Here is a 16898-nt window from a genome sequence, read left to right as displayed (position 1 = left end):
TGATGGTTAATAATTAGGTGACTTAAGACCTGAAATTTTCAAGAAAAGGAAAGAAACTAGAAGATATTTATGGAGTGTAGCTGCTAACCTAGCCTCCAAATTCTAGAATGCATGCTCTAATTTTCTATTTTCATTATCTGTCATCACAAAGGCATCTATGAATACCAACAGCAGGGAGACCTCCAAACCAGTCCGCTAAAGGTCTGGAGGACTGTGCCCGTGGCTGCACATGCGAAAGATGCTTTTAGAAACTATCAGGAATCATAAGGGATAATACTGCTCTCTTGCAGGGATGAATAGACAATGTCAGGATTCCAGCACAGGGTTTGGCAAAGATGGGGGCTTAGAAAGAGTGCCCTCTCCCAACCCCCACTTTCACTGTGTGTGTGTGCGTGTGAGATGGTATTATCAAACAGACAACATTTGAGTTTATCTTGTTACTGTTTTTTTTTTGAGTTCTGTGCACACGTGGCCCTTGGGAAGATAGACATTGCCTCACTTGGATAATGTTGATGGAATAATTAGCTTGACTGTGGCATAACATGATGAGACATCCCTGGTTCTGGGGATAATTTGGCATAGTGTCAATGACATGACAAAGGTCTCTTTGGAAAGGGTCTTTGCAGAGATATGCAAACTGAGTTGTTTGCTCACTCACTGTACCAAGGTTCATGAGGATACTGTTTCTAATAGATGGGCTCCGGGAAACACCAGACGACATTTTTGATGAGAAGAATGAAGAACCAGAAAAATAAATTTAGGGCCACAGGGAAAGAGGCATAAAGCTAAATTTTATGGATAAATAAGGATCTGGTAGTGTGATGTGCATCTTTCTTTATACTTGATATTGGAACTCTCAATCAGAGCCTGCAGCCAAGGGCCGGTGATTGCTGTCACTTGTCCAAACCCTTTTCTGGCACTAGTTCTGTATGGGCCTGGGTGACGCTGAGTAGGAACAAATCTTTTCTTTGAAAGTCAGAAATATGCAATTGTATTTTTCACTTTTAGGTGTATGGAACAGTGCACTGGAAATTACACCAAGGGAATTTTGTTCATTGCAGCTGGGAAGGCCAAGTGTATGGTACTGTGTCAATTTTTTAATAATGTGAAGAACTGCTTTTGATCAAACCCTGAAAGACAACGTCAGTGAGAGTTTCCACTTTCCACCAGTTATTTTGTGTAAAGGATAATATTTGGCAATTATGGTGGTGCTTCCTTTCAACCTCTGGATGCTTTACAAGCCCATCATTTGTGTTGTGGTGGAGTCGGTGGAAAAACAAGGAAGGAAACAGAATAATAATCATGACCAATTTTTGTTAACAGATTGACAGAGCTCCCACTGATTAACATCCTCAGTGGTTTTCTGAGCATCCAGTAGGCATGAACTTCAGAGAGTTCATACAAAAACGGAATGAAAAGATGAGCTTATTTTCTGAAAATCATACCTTGAACTGTTGGAAAGCCTCTCATAGGTTCTTCTACCTCTGCAAAGATTCGCTCCTTTTAGAGATAACATTGAGTTTTCTCTGTTGGCAGTCCATTTACCTTCTTGTTGAAGGTTTTCCATTTCCCCCAGAGCTCTGGTAAGTGAAAAAGTGAAATGATCTTCAAATTACAACTTACATCAACTTCGTGGGCCAGTTGAAAGTAAAAGCACACACGAACGTTTTGTGCTTTCCTGAGGAATGGTAATCCTAAACTTGAGTGGTGGCCTTCCCTCTTTCTTAAGTCACCTTATCTCAGGGAAGCTAATTACCTTCCAGGCAGCCTACCTGCTCTTTATCTTAATCCTGTAGTATTCCTTGATTTCATAGTTGCTTTGACATTTAATTCCTTTAATAGTCTACTGTGAATGCTTCTTGAAATTTACTCTTGTCTTCCACCCAAGTGAGTGCCGGAGGAACTTAAGACTGGCAAGTGTTCTCCTGCAATTGGGCCTTTGGAGGAGTCAGGAAGTCATATAATCCCTCTCTTTCCAAAAGGATGTGACCACAGACAAACAGTCAATCAAAGGAAAGCCGGACTGAAATAAACCAGTGTTCCTGTTCAAGGCAGGGAAAATAGTCATCAAGCCTCATTTGCTTGAAACTGGCCGTTCATCTTTATAAATTCTCAGTTATTGCATGTGGAGAGATCCTCCAATAAATTGACATCCAAAGCTGCTGTTGGCAGCGGGGGCAGTGGGAAGTTGGTCATGGTACAGTGCGTTAAGTTATCCTGGGGATACCTACATCCTATATGGAGTACCGCACTGAATCCTGGTCGTTCTCCTGCATCCGCTTCAGCTCATTGGCAAGCAGCAAATGATGGCTCAAGCACCTTGTGCTCCTATCACCCATATGGGAAACCCACAGAGAGTGCCAGAGCCCTGATTTTAGCCTGGCCTACCTCTGGCCCCCAGGCAGTTAGGGTATTGGTTTCCAGAAGCCTGTTTTCTCAGTGCTGGAGGCCAGAGCCCACGATCTCGGTGTTGGCACGGCCGTGCTCCCTTTGACACTCTGTCATTCTTTTCAACTTCAGGTTGTGACTGTCAGTTTATGCACTGTCCACCTTGAAGCTATAATACTGTCATCTAACTCGGTCAGCACACAGCGTTGTTCTCACGTGTGTGTGTCTCTCCTCCTGAGAAGACATAAGTCATGTTAACTTAACGCCTAATCCAGTGTGACTTCCCTGGCCCACTGTCTGCCCTGCATCACAGGCCCCAAGCCAACAAAGTAATAACCTTCTATACATAGATCTCCAATAGTTGGATGCCCATTTGAGCATCACTGCATTCTCACAGGAGCATGCTTCCAGCTTCCTGTTGCTGCCCAATCAAAGGAAATCAAGGGTCCTGCGGAACAATCAGGGTACTGTATAAGAGCTGGTCATGCACTATTCAATGCCATCACTACCTCTGATCTCTCTGGGCATGTGTATTGCACAAGGGCTGTCTAATCCCTTGCCATGCACATTGCTAAAATAAATGCCTATCTTCTAAAACCTCTCCTGTGTTAGTGATCAGCTTGCTGTGCCTAAGTAAGCAAATCCAGGATTTATTTAGGGTTGTACAACAAGATGTCTTCAGTATAGGGCTTCCTTGAACCACAAGATACAGCAGAGGGGGAAAACAGGAGTAGAGAATGTGGAGACAGAAGAGAATGTAGAAGAAAACTCTAAAAACAACGTGACAGCCTCGGGGGTAAATGACACACTACTGTATCATGGAACAAGAATGAGAAGATGCAAATAAACATTGGAAATTTTAAAGAATAACCAGATGACAACAAAATGAAAGATAACACTTCAATTGGAAAATTTTAGAGAGCTGTATGGGAATTCTACGGAAATAATAAATGACAGGAAACAAGGAAAGCAATGCAAAAGAAGAAATACCTGGTGAATGAATGTCAAATGAAGTGAGATAAGAGAAAGTAAAGATAAGCAAATTGCTGACAAAACACATAGGGAGGTTCCCCAGGGCTTAATAAAATACATGCATGTATAGTACAGGTGTCCACTGAACACCTAGTAGCATAAATTGAAAAGGAAATCCAATAAAGCAAATGGGGGATGATTAGGGTATACAAAAGATTAGTCATTAGAAAGGCATTAAATTCTGGTTTTAGTGCCATAAATCGTATGACACTGGAGTGTTGCCTTCACATTCCAGGAGGCATAATATCCAGCTCAGACATTTTTCACCCAGGCAAACCATCAATCAAGTGTTAAGGTAGAATAAAAGAATTTTCATACAATTGAAGGTCAGATTAAATTCAATTCTCCTGTTCCCATTCTTCAAGTACTACTAAAGCTCATGCAATTTCTGCAATAAGAATAAAATTTTAAAAAGAAGGAAAAAAACCCTAAGCAAGACATATCCCCAGGGAGCAGAATATTCTACAAAGGAAATTACGAAACAGAGTGAGAGAATGACAGCTTTGCAGCCAGGATCTGCAATTTATGTCCTATGTGATGGAATGCTGATGTTATAAGGCATCTGTTCAGAATGTTCACTATATGGAAATAGAAAGCAAATGGGATAGAAATAATAGCTTTCACAGAAGAAAAATAATGACTGTTTTAGCAGGGAAATTTATTTATGCACATTCTTTGATTGTTCTTATATGGCAACAATATGAATCGTGTCATTACTTACTTGGATCTGTGTCTTTTATGATTTATAGCCCCATTCATTCATTCAGTTAGTCAATAGGCAATTGCTGAACATTTATTACAAAATAAAAGCAATAAAAAGTATCTTGCCTGTCGGTACCAAACCAAGCATAGAGAACATGAGAATCCCTGCCTTCCTGCCTCTTGAAGTCTAAAAGAGAAACTGACACACGACCAGTAAGAATGTAAATCAGCTTTGTAAGAGTTGGAAGAGTAAGTGGGGCAGTATTTGGAAAGGGGGAGTGTGTCTAAACCTGGCAGGTCCAACTACTGCTCTTATTGCAAAAGAATCCATTAACTGATGCTTATACTGGGGACACGAGGCTTCCAAAAATTACTTGAAATTCTCACATCCCCCAAAACATGAAAAAAGCCATAAGTTCCATCAATAGAGGCCAAAATGAAAACCATTCTTAATAGGAGCCAATGTGGTGGTGTAGCATGCTACCCCTTCACCTGCAAGCACTGGCATTCCACATTGGCACCAGTTTGTTATTTGGGATATTACTCTCTGCTTACGGCCTGGAAAAGTATCAGAGGATGGCTAGAGCCCTTGGGTCCCTGTACTAATAAGGGAACCATTTCTTTTGGCTCTCAACTTCAGATCTGCTCATCTCTGGCTATTGTGGCCATTTGGGAAATAAACCAGTGGATGAAAGACCTCTCTCTATTCCTCTGTGTTAAAAATCTGCCTGCCTAATAAAGATAAATAAATCTTAAAAAAAAAAGACTGGTCAAAAATATCTATCAGAGTGACTGTTAGCTAAATTGGCTGTTCTGTCATCATTCAAAGTTCAGCTGCAGGGTTGTAAAATGCAGAACTCTGCTACCCCATATGTTTAAGACTCTTGAGAGGGAGTTTTGGAATTGCTCTTAAAAGGACCTTGAAGGAATATTTCAAAGCACTAATCCTGTACAAGGAGAAAATTTCTCTTTGCAATGTGCCTTATCAGTTCATAGTTTGCATTTTGAAGTTTGAACACCATGACAAAGTTCATTTACACGTTGTGCATGTATACTCAGGGTCAATGGAAGTTGAAGGCAAAATGAGTCATTGACACCTGTCTGCATGAAAGAATGCACCTTTACTCACGACCAGCTCAGGAAGCAAGGACTGAGCCAGGTGTCCTCTTACAATGAGTGCAGCAGATTTTTCAAGAATTTGTGAAGCCTGGGGAACAAATAACTATGTGAATGTAAACTTCAGGGACACAGTTTTAGAAGCAAAAAGTAGTCAACGGTCAGTGGTCAGTGACAGTAGGTCAGACATCAACTGAATGCTAGTCTATGTGACACTTCTCCCTTGGTGGTCTCTAATTAACTGGGAAATGGCTGGATAATTCCCCTGGTGCCCACTTGAAAGTGATTTTCCTGGCTACCTGGTGAGAGACAAAAAGCATCCTTCTGGACAAATGGCAAGTTTCCCTTCTCACTGAGATGTCTGGCTTCTCAGGATTTTAACACTGTTTGCCAGTACTCAACTCCCAGGACACCAAACCTAGGGTAGTGAGATGGAGGACCAGGGAGAACCGCCTCATAAGGCTTGCCCTGGGACCTGATTCAAGACTTCAGCAGGCTTGAAAGCTCTTGCAAACTATTGTTATGGAAATTGACTCCCAGAGGCTCAGCAGCCACTTGTGGATAATTAGTGGCCTGTATTGCTCCAGAGGTCTCTAAGCATGGCTATCTGCAGAGGTGCTGAGAAGCCAGACCACCCTTTAGGGACTAGTTGCAAGGGCTGTTTTTAGCACTGGAGGGGAAGGGAGCAAGCATCTAGAGGCAACTGAATTCCTTATCTCTTTCCTTACCCTCGGCCAGTCTTGCCTTTCCCTGACTTTGATGCTCCTGTGGTTTCTTGTTACGCAATCACAGGCCCCAGCTTGGGTTTTGCCAACATGCAGCTCAGGTTCCATTTCGCTGTAAAACTTGCTTGCATTTTGTACTTTTCCTCCTTTCCATTGAAGTCATTGAAAGCCAGTGGTTTCCCCTGCATGATCTATGGTTCCACGGAGTCCACCCCACTAAGGGCTCTTCCACATTCTCACTGGGATTTTCTTTCTATTTAAAATGATTTTGCCTCCTGCCCTCTGCTCTAGCTAATTTCTACTGGCCCTTCAAATCTCTGCTCAAGTGGCACTCCTCCAGTCACTCAGGGCTTGTATTCATAAATTACAGAAGCTTTTCCTAACTAAAGCAAATAAAAAGATAAGAATATATATGGAAGGGATCATTGTAACTCATTGATAGAATGGCTGTGTAGACTGGGGCACTCATTTCTGATGTCCAAAATTAACATGCTCTCCATATTCAGGAGTTGTCAGGAGAAGGAATCTACCTCGCAGTTTCAAAGTATCACCTGGTACAGTTTGCCTCAGGGCCACTTCTGTTACTTTAGCAGAAATGGGGAAAGTCCAGCTCACTGGCCACAAAAGTCCTCTGAAATAATTTGGTCTGGTCCTGCTGAGACAATTACAGGTGGAACTCCAAATTCAATATAACAAATTGAATATATGTAATATATATAATTTGATATTATATTAAGGTTAAATATGTCCAAATTCAGCATAACATATTGAATATATAATATAAAAATCTATAACAAGCTAATTTTAAAGTTAATTTTGTATGGCCTGGAAATGACGTTATAAATATCCAATGACTCTAGGCTGAAGAAGTTCCCTTCCCTTGATAGGGAGAGTCAGAGGGATTCTGTAGTGTCAGAGTAACAATGCATCGAATTCAGGTATAGGAGCAAGCATTTCTGACTCCCACCAAGACTTACATGAAACGCTGTAACATTTGATGTCAGTTAGCCAAACAAGAAGCACACATCTCCACTACAGATGATCCTCCCCAGGCTCTTTGCCACGGTAAACTCCATTTCTGATTCATTGACCATCTACTTACTGTTAATAACAGTTTGACACTTCGATGTGTGGCTGCAATTTGCAGTGTGCTCACTATCTTTTTCTTTAATAGTCTGCTGATTCCCTTAAGGGAAGGGACTGGGCTGTGCCTGTTTTTACTCACTTGTATGTTTCTAATACTCAATACCCCACAGGTGCTCAAAAAATCTTTCTTGAGAAAATGATGTTGAAACATATTAAAATTAATTTCCACCAAACTTAGAATGAAACAGCACAACTTCTCTCTTATCCTGTGGACATATATACAGGCCTCTCCTCACCCAGTCAAGCCTGGATGGGGGAACTCCTTACTTCTCCCTCATTGTGAAAGAACAGAAGTTATTTATTCGGTCCCCTCCTTCACAGGGGACAGTCATTTGGAGAATTCTAAAATGCCTTTCACCCTGACATACAAAGATTTCTTTAATCCCTAAAATCAATATGGTAGTAAGTGGAGCATTAAGAGACTTTCTACAGAGCTGCATTGTGCTCCTGGCACACTCCTCTTTCCTTCTGCGCATAGGAGCATTCTGGGGTTCTTTCATTCGGCCTGAGGGTGTAACTGCTACCCTGCCTTGTAACTTACGCCAGGTAGCAACACCTGCGAGAGGAAGTCCCAGCCAACCTGTGCCTGCTGAAAACCATCCCAGAACAGAAAGTATCAAGACCACTGAAGTTGCTGCTGCTATTTTTTCATTTTGATTTTAAAGGCAGAATTACACAGAGAGAAGGGCAGAGATGAGAGAGCAGTTTTCCAATAGCTGGTTCACTGTCCACATGGCTGCAAGAACCAGGACTAGCTCAGGCCAAAGCCAGGAGTTAGAAACTCCATGCGGATCTCCCATGTTGGAACGAAGCGGCTACAGACGTGAGCCATCTTCTGTTGATTTCCCAGACACATCAGCAGTGGAGCAGCCAGAACTGCAGCCTTCCTTTGCTGTGTCTCAGACAGTAGCTTAACCTACTGTGCCACAGTGTTGCTCCTTGTTGTGTCTGAATGGCCATGCAATATTTAGACTTCATGTGCTGCTTCCGAATTTGCAGTTAACTATAAATGTGAATTATCAGAGAAAGAAATTTCCCATAAGAACAATCTCAGACATTAGTTTTGTAAAAAATATTCCTATGGAAACCCTCTGGTGACCTTGTACATTCTTCACTTGCAAATGACTTTCTCTTCATGTCTTGGCAACAATCTTCCTTCAGAAATATCTGCCTTCATGTCCAAATCTCTCCTTTTAAATATCAGTTGCGCAGAGATAGGCGCTGGATAAATGGCTTTGCTTTCACTTGACTTCATTTCTAAGGATCCTACCTCCAAATGCAGCTACATTTGGAGGTTTGGAAAGTTAGGACTCCAGCAGAATTCACCCAGTAACACCCTTCAATTAGGGAAAACCCAATGGCCAAGGATCTGAAGCACAGGCTGCAAGCAAAGGCGTTGGCCCGTGGCTGACACGCAGGATTAGCTCTGCCATGGACAGTGACAGTCCCAACAAACAGAGCATTGTCCCCAGGGTCAGGGCTTTGGGATTTGGTCTCTCTCATGCCCTCAGAAAGGAGCAAAACCAGGGATAAACCATCACGCTAATCTTGTAAAAATTTTAAGGGCGAATGAATCATGGTTGAAGGAATGAAATTCTATGGAAGTAGTTAAGAAAATCAAATGCAATTTCCTTACAGAGACAATCTTAAAACCCAGAATTATACATCTGGCTCATCGTGGCAAGTGCACGTGAAATTGTCCTGACAGGTTAAAATCATCCACAGTTGTGCATTGTGGGTTTCAGGTCCGTTTCCAATGTTGGCTTTGCCAAGATAGAGTTATACACTAGCTCAGGTGTTTCTGGCAATCATTGTTTGCACACTGTATATAACTCCCTAGGGGACAGGACTGCATTAAAGTTTTCATTTATTTATCACGTATTTATTTAAAAATCAGAAAGGGATGGAGAATGCCCTCTCTAAATCCCTTGGGGAAATTAATCTGAATCATGATGTCGTAGGTATAAGCAACGGTAGAAAGTCCAGTATCCTATTGTCAAGATATATTTAACAGTTTCACTGGGAGTCCATCTTCTATTTGGGAGTAGGGATGCATATTGCAATGAAGCTCTTGAAATGAACTTACTTTTTTGTCAATTTACAGAAGAAATCCATGTCTATATAAATGTTTAGATATGTCTATCTAAAACATATCACTCATTTTTAGGCTGATGCTTTAAGAAAAAAACTTTCCCATTCACATTTTTTGGAAAGAATTGTCAACTGTAAACATCCAGTGAAAACATTATATTTTCAAGTTTAGCAGGAAATGTAGCCATTCCCATTTTTTTTTTTTTTTTTTGGCTAACATTTATGCTGTGTTTCTCTAGAAGTTTGAATCATCTTGTGGCCATTTCAGAGCTCATTTGTTGAACATCTCACCAATTGAATGATAACTGCTTCAGGCCCGTTGCTACACCCTGTAAAGGGAAGTGAAGGGAGAAGTGTTTTAGGAGGAAAGAGCTCAATGAGGGTTTTAGAAAGCTTTCTCATCAGGCAGTGCTTTGTTGCAGTGCGTTGGACCCCTGGCATGCCATGGAAGACCCAGGTGAAGTTTCCGGCTTCTAGCTGCTCTCTGCCCAGTCCTGGCTGCTGTGGGCTTTTGAGGAATGAACTGGCAGATGCAAGATCTCTCTCTTTTTCTGAGTTATCAGTAGACAAAAATAAATACATAATCAACTATTTTAAAGAATATATTCATTGAAAGTATTGAAGTGGATGCGATTGATATGATTGCATTTGGCAAGATGTTTTGTAGATGAGGAAAAAGACCCTTATATTACAGAAGTAAGAATAAACAAACCAGCACAACACATGCCATTAGATTCTCAAATGCCAAAGAGGAAAGGAATACTGAGGAGATCCAGCCAAGCTAAAGAAAATTGCTTGTATGGAAAGAGTGGAAAAAAGGCTTTTCTAAAATATGTCATTCGATTATATACCTTTCAGCAATATTAAAAATACAGAATGGTTATTTTGACAAGGTGCATGCTGTGGAGTTGTAAAAATAACTTCGAATTTAGAAGTCGAATGACATGACTTTGGGCCAGTGAAAATAAAAAGACTATAATAAAAGTGACATTTAGAGAGCTTTCAAAATGGAGTAGAAACCATTGGAAAATAAGGTTGACTATGGATAATCCCTCTACTGCCTGCAGTGTGACCTTTGATCACATTGAGCTTTGGCCAGAGGCATCTAGATAATCAGATGGTTGCAGTCTGCTCAGAGGCTCCACAGTTTCTGGACTTCCCATTGGGCTTTGGTTTCTTTTCTTCTTCTTTTTGTTTTCATCTTCTGTCGGCCTCACAGGACCTGTTCCTTCTCACCCTTAGCTCCTACCTCTCCTGTTTTCCCAGTTCTCTGAGTCAGGATGGGGGCCAACAATCAGTGTTTTAACTGCCCCCGCCAACCCCTGCCACCTCCACCAGTTATCTTTATTGCATACCAAACTTACAAACCACTGCCATTGATTATGCTAAAATAGCTCTGAAACACACATATTCTACAAGTAACTCAGAAAAAAGTGTGTCATTTAGCTCTTTTTAATTCATCTTTATATAGGGGGCAGTAGGTACCTCTCCATTAGCATTAAAAATATTTTCACAATTTGCAGTAGGCCAACTCTGGAGGCAAAGTTTAAAGGAAAAGCAGAGTCCAATATCCTCAGTTATTCACAAATCAATTGCTTCACAATCTGTTTGGAGGCGGATTTGGAATAGCTATGTATTTAATATCACCGTTGGGATTTCCTATGCAAAATCAATCTATCAGGACTTGGCCTAAGATCAACTATACTCTGAGCAGGTTCCAGTGCGGAGGACTGACTTTTGCACTTTGAAAGTCTCTGGTGTGTGTGTGTGGGGCGGGGTGGAGTGGGGGACTTGATTTACTTGTCTGGAAGCCTGAAGCAGCAGCAACTGTTTGAAGTCACTGCTGCCTTTTATCTCATTTTTACTAAACAAAAGCCAGCTCTCCTCTTTAGAACTTCCTGCTGCTCTGCCCACCACTTCTTTACTTTTGGGATTCCAGGTGACGCCCTTAACTCTTACGGAGTCAAGCAAACGAGTGATGCATGAGCATGGCCTCGGTCCTTCCAAAGGACTCCATTCTGCTGTGTATGCAGAAGCACATTTTAAACTGTTCCCACACGAGACACTGATTCTCACTGAAGTGCCATGTCCGAGTTATCTGCCACTTGTTTGAAGAAAGGAAAACATTGTGTGAAGGATGAGAATGTAAACTTGTAGCTAAATTTATGAGCAAGGGAAAAAAAGTTACTTAGTAGCAGGTGCATAGATTAAGTTCTAGGTATTATAAGACCCTGTAACAGCTGTTGCCTGGCTATTGTTTCTTGTGTTGAGCAGCCCTGTACTGCCAATTGTAAGAATCAAATGGACTGTTGCCCTCCCAGGAGCTATGTTTAATACCATCTAGGATCTGAAAACTATATAAAGGTGAAAAAAAGGTAAGTAAGACTGACTGAATCCGTGCTCTGGAATAAGAACTAAATGCAGGTTATAGATTGTGATTAAATACTGCAAATAAGAGAAGATAGAGGCAGGGGCAGGCAACCGACAGATTGGAAATGGAAAGTAATGACTGAAGGAAAGACAGTACCCATGGGGGCAGAAAATGAATACTGTGGGAGGGAAAGATAACGAATGGTTGATTAGATCTGTCTGGGGCTGGTCTAGATAGTGTTTGGTGTGGAAACTGAGAAAGCAAAGTCTTCTAGATAACACAGTGGAAGGGCCCTAGAACTCTTGTTGGTGAATGCCAAGGAGATTTAAAAAAAAAAAAAAAAAGAAAGAAAAGAGTTGAAGAAGCTGAAGGAGGCTGAAAATTTCATAAAGTAGTGCTGATGAGAAAAGATACTTGTAGGGGAGTTGAGAATGAGGTATGTGCTGGGGTTGAGTGAAGTTAAGGTGTTATGCACACTTTTGGTGCAGACAAAATAAAATATTTGGCTCCTTGAATTGATACAAAGCATTTCTTCTTTCATTTATTTCTTTGTTTTTGCCAGCCACCCCAGGGCTCTGCTTTTGCTCTTCGTTCCTGTGTGGATTTCCATTTCATAGTGATGTCCAGCCCGGATAGACAGGAAAGCAGATAGCGAATGGTGAGCTGGGAGATTTTCTGCAGTTTCTGTCTCTAGCCCTGCAGGCTGACTCCAGCCACCTTGCCCAGCAACCCAGCACAATGAAATGTGGAAGTCTTCTCCAGTATGAAGAAATCTTAAGAAAATATTCACCACAAAATAAGCTTATATTTTAATCATGTTCTCCATGAGTTTTTTTTTTAAAGTGTCTTTGTAAGTATCAAAGATTGTTCCAAGTATACTTGCTAGTTACATGATGAAGCAAATCATGGAGATATTCCTGTTTTCCTAACTTTGCAAATGAAGATCATACTTCACACAGCACTGAGAGTTTGGGATTTCATCCCAGGAAATGGGACGTCAGAACTTGTATTCCTGAATCACTGGCTCGTCTGCTCCACTGGTCTGAAAGCCAAGGGCCCGGTTGTTTGAGAAGAAACATCTCACAGAGCAGAACTGGTGAAATACAAATGTCAACACATACACTTCATCTTCCTTCCAGTCGGTGCTGCTGTGTTCAGGTTCACAAAGGGAAAGTGTATTTTGGCAAATGGGACACATTGAGCCAAAAGAAATAGGAAGGGCTAAGAAGTTGTGTCAGAACCGGGTCCTTCTTTCTCCTGCCTGCCCCTGAAACTGCCTGATTTACCGAATGATGAGATCCACCAACAAGGAACACAATCGCCTGCAGGCCTCTTGTTGAACTGCCATTCACCACAGGAGAGTAACCTCTTTTCAAATATCACACCTAGGGAACTTTGTCCCTGGTCAGTGCACTTGTCTCCTGTATGAATTATAGACTCTCAGTTAAGATTGCCTACACTCATATTCTTCTGTGCTGAAGAAAGGTAGGGGAATTCTTGAATATCATGGGGTTGTGGGTTACTGGTCTCAGCATGTTCCGGTATGTATAAATAACTCGGTTTGATTTTTCTCTTGTTCATCTGTTGCCGGTTTATTTCGCTGGGTTTAATTATTCACACTGAAGAGGGGCAGAGGAAAAATGAACTTTGGCTCCACAGGTCTGAGAATCGCTCTGCTACAAACAAGTTTCACTCAAGCAGAATATTAAAAAGATTGAGGCTCTGTATTCAACGTAAAGGTTTTAGAGAAAGAGAAGCCCAATTAGATCAATAATATGAAGAAATAATATATATAAAAGCAGGATTATTTTTAACAATTTAAAAGAACCAAATGGGCCATTTTCTTATGAACACTCACACATTCATTAATATAAATGGAAGTTCTCTAAGCACAATTGAAAATCAAGCCCTAAGGACAGACAGTTATGAATATTTAATGGGATTAGTGAATAGGAAGATTTTAGCTATTAGAATTAGAAAGCTTGTTATCTAATTCATAAAGGTTTTTAGTAATACAAAGTATCTTCTTGTTTTTAACAGGATAGTATTCACTTAGGCCACACTTTTTACTGTAATTGCTTAAATTGTTTGTAAAACAATAGCTTTTAAGATACTTTGAGTAAAATGAATTTCAGAGGGCTGGTGTTTGAATGTAGTGGGTAAAGTGCTGCCTGTCATCCCACATGGGCACTGCTTCATGTCCTCGCTGTTCCACTTGCACCTGCTCCTGCTGATGGACTGGGCAAACAGCAAATAGTGGTCCATACACCTGGGAAGCTGTTCTTCATGTAGGAGACTCCATTGAAGTTCCTGACCCTGGCAATTGTAGCAAGTTTAGGAATGAATCTGCAGATGGAAGAGTCTCTTTTGGTGGTAGAAGGCATAATGAAGTAGTTCTCATGTTATTTTTAAAATTAATTTTATTTTTTATAATAATTACATGGTTGATCAGGGTGGGAAAAATCGAGGTTTAGGGAAAATTGGATGAACTCATTATTTTCAAATTTGCTATTTCTCCTAGTTGTTTCTGGGGAAGGGGAGATACAAAAGGGGAAGCCACATACAACTTTTCAAATGGCCCAGTACCCAGGGATGAGGAACCACCACCTCATATCAAGTCAGGGTCCTAATGTGTACATATTCTAAGGGTTTTGCCCAAATGGTTTGGATAGTTCTGAAATGCTATTGATTTCACCAATCCGTGGATAATATCACCCTCCCAATGTCCGTTGCCTGAGATAGTAAGCCTTAAGTCTCCATTCACTGAGATTTTTTGCTGTCATGGTTTGACTTGGGTAGCTGTCCAGTTTGTTCTGTTATCCTTCTTCTGCTACGGTACCAAATGAGCTGTCATATTCTCCTTTTACATCAGGGTCTATGTCCATTGCTCTGCCTTTTTCACTGAGTAAGACATGTTCGTACAGGTGAGCCCAAGGACCCAGGCTAAGCATCCAAGCCTCACAGGATCCCCCACCCCTGGGACCCATGAACCCAGCACGCACCTCGCAGGCAGTCTCCAAGTCTCTGGTCTGGCGATCCAAGTCCCTCCAGATCCCCCACACCCAGGGCTCAGGAACCGAGCACCCACCTCACAGGTGGGCCAAGAGACCTGGGCCAGGAGACCCAAGCCCTGCAGGATCTCCCACCCCGAGGATCACAGACCCGGCAACCCCTCACAGGTGGGCACAAGAACCCAAGCCAGGAGACTCGAGCTTCTCCAGGTCCTCCACCTTCAGGGCTGAGGAACTTGGCAACCACCTCACTGGCAAGCCTTAGGACCAGGGCTGGGTGACCCGAGCCCCACGGGATCCCCCACCCCCAGGACTTCCCACGTTCTTGAATAGAACTCCTGCTATCCAAGCTTGACATCCCTAGGAAGGATGTTAAAGGCAAGAATACATTTCTCAGAGCAGGGGAAAGTGAGTCCACATTCAGTGTTCTCAGCGTAATACCTACACATAAGCTTAAACCTTAAAATGTTCATTAGGGTTTGTTTCAGTAGAAACATTTTATATAGCTGATGCTAAATCACAGGATTCAAACTGAATAACCTCTGCTCTCGAGACTTTTGGCTCAGCTTGCTGCTGCATTCACTTGGGGAGTGAACCAGCAGATGGAAGATCTTTCTCTCTGTCTCTCTTTTTCTCTGTAAATCTGCCTTTCCAATAAAAACAAATAAAATCTTTATAAAAAATGGTAGAAAAGGAGAGAAAAAGAAAAACCTGTCATCTATTGGTTTGCTTTCCAAATGACCACACGGGCTGGGTTGGGCTGGATCAAAGCCACGAGCCACAAGCTACATGTGGTGTCTCATATGGGTGGCACAGACTTGAGTGCTTGATCCATCCATTGTCTATTGCTTCTCAGGTGCACCTGCATGAAGCTTTTCAGAACTGAAGTGTTAGGATATGAACAGACCCTCTGGGGAAGGATGCAACTTGACCACCTGAACTACAGCACCATGTTAAAGTGGGAATTTACTTTCTCTACAATAGCGTTGTCACCTGCATTCGGCTGACAATATAGGCAAGTAAGTGTGTAGGAAACGGGTACTTCTCCTTAACGTCTTTGGGGAGGGCAGACTCCATGTCCCTAGTGCTGCTGACGTTGCATTAATACTGGGACAATTGTTAACTACCAAGATGGCTGGAGAGTGAAGCATGCTAGTATGACAAAGCAAGAAACAGAAAGACAGGATTTTGTGTGACTAGAGAGCACTGTGGAGGAAGGAGAAAGACCCAGTAAAGTAAAGTAAAAAAAAAAAAAAAAAAAGCTTGATCTTCTTCAGAATCTTCGGAGACGAAACGATTCTTCTGCACAGGTGCACAACTGTGCAATGGAAATGAGTGCCAGCTGGTGAAACCTAATGATGGCTGCTTGGAATGAAATAATTCTAATAGAACTGACAACAAAAGCATGGCTTCATGTGTGCTACCACACTGGCACCTGCTGGCTGGTATAAGTTTGATAGATTTCGTTAAGACATCATTGGTAACACTGCTCTTGCTGGAAAATGCTGTAAGAAGTCTCAGGGGAAGGGGATTCTCATGGGAATCCTATGACACCTGGAATATTGATTATCACCTTTGGATCTGTCTCATGGAAGCCACATTCTATGGCAATAACTACAGCAGTGATTTTTTTTTTTTTTTTTTGGTTTAAGACAGTAGTGGAGAATTGTTTGGATGTGACTTGTCCACAAAGGGTCTGTGTATTTGTGAGTCAGTCCCCTGTGTGGCAGTGTGGGAGTTGATGCGACATTTACAGGGAGTCCTGGCAGAGGCATGAAGCTCTTTGATTCCACCACCTTTACAAAGCATTGTTTGTGTCCTTGAGTGTGTTCTCATGAGAGAGAAGCTTTTACAAAAAGTTGAACAGGACATCATGTTTTCTCTGGTTTTAGAAAATTGAGATGTGAGCGCTTCTGCTATGTGTGCTGCCATTAGCCACCACGGGGCCCTAGAAAGAGCTTCACCACTAAGAATCAAAGAAAGTTCCTTTTCTTCTTAAAGGCTTCTTAGGCTGCCTCAGGGATTTCACCATGGCAGTGACAAATGGACTAGTACAGTCTCCTGGGATAATTAAGCAAGAAACTGTTGTTGATATTTGTTGTCTACAAATCACAGTAGCCAATTAATATACCAAAGGAGCTAACCATCTTAATTCTCAGCATCCACTTCCAAAAACTGAACGAATTGCGTGTTACTGCTTCTAATACCACTTTCAGAAATAACACACTATGATTCTCCATGTCATAGAAAATGCATTCTGTAATATTAATTTGTTTCAACCTGTAGACAGCTATACATTTAACAGATTACTTAAAA

Source organism: Ochotona curzoniae, unplaced genomic scaffold (genome assembly GCF_017591425.1).
Source record: "Ochotona curzoniae isolate NIBS_2020 unplaced genomic scaffold, NIBS_Ocur_1.0 scaffold_2476, whole genome shotgun sequence".
Taxonomy (NCBI): domain Eukaryota; kingdom Metazoa; phylum Chordata; class Mammalia; order Lagomorpha; family Ochotonidae; genus Ochotona; species Ochotona curzoniae.
Note: the sequence above shows the minus strand (reverse complement) of the source record.